The 3751-nt window shown below is 39.6% G+C and overlaps 1 pseudogene; it reads right to left on the bottom strand.

Annotated features, from left to right (window-relative positions):
- Nucleotides 1-2973: 2973 nt before the first annotated feature.
- Nucleotides 2974-3496, bottom strand: LOC137208466 (riboflavin kinase pseudogene; annotated as a pseudogene).
- Between the last annotated feature and the right edge of the window lie 255 nt (nt 3497-3751).

Here is a 3751-nt window from a genome sequence, read left to right as displayed (position 1 = left end):
TCAGTATTTAAGGTCCCTTGAGTTAGTTTGTGCAGTGAAGAATCACTTTATAAATCATTTTATAATCACTCTATAAAGGATAACATGTGCTCCTGCAATGCTTCTCAAAATGAGACATGCCTTCCCGAGTTACACAGTTTATATTTCCAGAGCACCTTAGGCTCCATAATAAAAATCGCTTTTACCAAAACACAGCCCTTCTAGAGTGAGTTATTCTCGTTCCACGACAGCAATCCTTTTAAGTCTGTAAGTCTGAAATCCAAGGCAGGGGAGAGAATGAGTAAAAGGTCGCTGTCCTCATGTTGGAAATGGAATCTATTTGCTCCATGGACACTAACTAGATTTTAATTCCATCATTGACCGAGGGGTCAACAGTTGCCATCTAGATGAAGAATCAGAGCTGGGGAGTCATTCACAATGGATCAAAGCCTAGTTTCTCTTCTTTTTTTTTTTTTTTTTTTTTTTTTTTCGCGGTACACGGGCCTCTCACTGTTGTGGCCTCTCCCATTGCGGAACACAGGCTCCAGACGCGCAGGCTCAGTGGCCATGGCTCATGGGCCCAGCCGCTCCGCGGCATGTGGGATCCTCCCGGACCAGGGCACGAACCCGTGTTCCCTACATCGGCAGGCGGACTCTCAACCACTGCGTCACCAGGGAAGCCCTCTTCTTTTCCTTTTTAATGCATGGCTATGGAATCTCCTGACCTCCTGTCTATGGCAGATGCAGGGGGACGTGCTCATCACAGGCTCTCAGTGAATATTTTATGATGACAATAACCATCATCATGGGGATCTGTCAAAAGCACTGAGTGGTCTACAACACAACCAAAAACTCGTGGACTGGTGGTCCACTGGTGGAATTTTAATTGCCAGAATCTACTAAGATATTCTTTGTGATGAAATTGTAGAAATGTCCTAAGTATATTTTGAAAAGTTGTACCTTCTCCATTTTAGGGACACAAATAAGTTACATTGTTTGAACCCTCTACACACTTACTCATTTTTGTCCACTAGATTTGTCCCAACAGAGTGTGTCAACATCACCTACTACAACAGCACTTCTCTTCCTCTTGTTGTATTGCTAGAAACTTCTGTTTACTACATTTAATGTTTTTACATTCAGCATAGAAGAGTACAACCTGTTATATCTTCACTGAGGATTTTTTTCTTTTAGTGGAATAAATTAACACTATTCATCATATTGACTGTGCCAGCCTTGGGTTCCACCTTGTCTCCTATTCATGTTCCACTCTTGCCTTCTTTTTTAAGAAGAAACATCACTTGGTCAAGATTTATTTCAAGGCCTGAAAACAGTGACTAAGCGAAAATGACCCTACTGCAATTTCTTATAATATATAAATACTTAATATAAAACTCAAAAAAATGTAGACACTATTAACTAACTCCTAAACCACACACTAAAGGTTTTTCAAAAGCAATAGTTATTTAACAAAATGTAAGATGACAATATCAAAGAATTTTCACACTTAAAGAGGACACAATCAGTCGCAAGCCACTCAAACACAAATCTTTTTGACGTTTTCCATGTTTGTTTTTAACTTTGTTTCATAGAACCACTGATAATTGAGGCTTCTTTCAAGTATAGGACTTCTAACATTAAATTACATTTTCTAAGATTTCTATAAAGAAGAAAAGAAAAAGACACATACTACATTGTTTGCCATAAATTCATACACCAAAAAGTCAAAGTAAAAATCCATCTGAATTTATTCCTGCTTCCCCCTTCTCCAACATTAGCTTTAGATGTTTTTCTAAATATTATATAAACAGTTTTGTTAAAATTAGTTCTCTCATTTATGCAGATTAGGGGAAAATGGTTGTATAATGAGTTATCTTTAAAATTACCTTCTAGATAGCACTCCTTAGCCTTAAATTACATTGTGCACACACAACTACAACTGTTTGCATTTGCTCAGGAACATATAATCACATTAAAAACAAATAACTTTGTATTTCATAGTTTAGTTGGCTCTTAAATAGTTTCCTGGGGTGGGAGTAGGGCTGGGGAACAAATATTTTGTGTTGTTTAAGAAACTGGTATATATAAATGAACTGACAGGTGTTCGTTTAAACTTTGAGGAAACCTACAGATGAAGTTTTGGGTGTTTTTCCTAAAATGCAAGAGATACGTGCTTAATCACTGTTCATACAGTGAAGGGATGGGATGGCAGATACAGACGCAGATGAAACTCTACATTTTGTAAATGTAGAGTTGGATATTCTAAATGGAAAAACTGACACTGACAATTGTATACAGGAAACAAAGGTTAAGAAAAATGTTGAAGAATAGCTACTCTTAAAAAGAGAGAAGTGTTATACGACACAAAAATGAGAACTAGAGATTCGAAAAACACTCATTTTACTGTTTTAAAAGAAAAACAAAAAATAATAGGGAGAGAGTCTAGACCAATTAGAACTGAGGCAGCTGTAACAAAAATGGAACACAGTACAATGATTTGAGCCCTTAAAGGAAATGACTAATTAAAATGAAATTTCACAAGTCTTCATGTCTATAATAATATATAAATGCACAAAATACAAAAAATACCAAGTCTGGATTTTTCCCCTTAGGTTTGTAATAAACTGTCAACCCTCTGCTTAATATAGTTACTTTTATAAGCCTTCTGATTAGCAGAGCATGCTATACAGGTACATGCATGCTAAAATTTTACCATGAGAATTATAGTTCTCATCTCAAACTAGTGACTTGCCTGCTACCCGTATTTATATATATTTCATTTCCATTATAAAACACTTAAGACCTTTCCAGTGGTCCATTTTAATCAACATATTACATAAAAAAGAAAATTTTTAAAAGGAACCTTTTTAGTACTGTAATACGATGGGTTTAATTGAACAGTTGGAACATAATATGGTAACTACATTGTACTGTTTAATTCACAGCTGTAGGAAAATGTTTGATTTTTAAAGTATAACCAAGATGAGACTGTAGTTATGAGCAGTAAAATATTAGAAAACAGTGAATGAATAAATAAGATGCTTTTCCATCAGTGGCCATTATTTTACTTTTAGGAACCTGGAAGAAATTGTCTTCTCTGAGTTTCAAATGTTCTGGTAAATCTCGTCGTTTCTTAGCTTCCTCAATATCACCCTGAATTGCTGAAATAAGTGACTCTAAAGAATCAAAGTTCTTTTCTGGTCTGAGGTAGCCAACGATGGCCACATTGAGAACTTCCCCGTAGAAGTCCTCTTTGAAAGCATGCATGATATGAGTTTCCATGGACTTTTTTGTATTCTTACAGTATGGGTTCCATCCTATCTATGCTCACCACCATCTTATGGACGTCTCCACTTCCAACACTGGCCCAACCATAATATATGCCAGTGGATGCATCAGCTGGAAGATTATCTACTACTTGTTCAGGAAGGTTAGCTGTAGGGATGCCCAGCTGCTTGGAGCCGCGACCGAAGCCCAGCACCACCTGGCCGCGGCAGAAGTACGGCAGACGCCTCATGACCCCGTCCGCTCGGGGTGCGGGCTGCGGTCCAGTCCGCGCATCCGGCGGAGCCTTAGTCGAGGTGGTGCCCGGACCCCCCGGACCAGCCGGGGGACACGGGCGGGAGCTCCGCAGGCCGGCCGTCCGAGCGAGCGCACCGGCGTACACGGGCAGAGCGGCGCGGACGACACGCGACGCGGCGAGACCCTCACGCCGCTGACCGAACTAAAGGTGCCGAGTGACTCAGAGGCTGCGTCTGGGCTCCGGAACGCC

This window comes from Pseudorca crassidens, chromosome 16 (assembly GCF_039906515.1).
Source record: "Pseudorca crassidens isolate mPseCra1 chromosome 16, mPseCra1.hap1, whole genome shotgun sequence".
Lineage (NCBI taxonomy): Eukaryota > Metazoa > Chordata > Mammalia > Artiodactyla > Delphinidae > Pseudorca > Pseudorca crassidens.
This window is presented reverse-complemented; position numbering and strand designations above follow the sequence as displayed.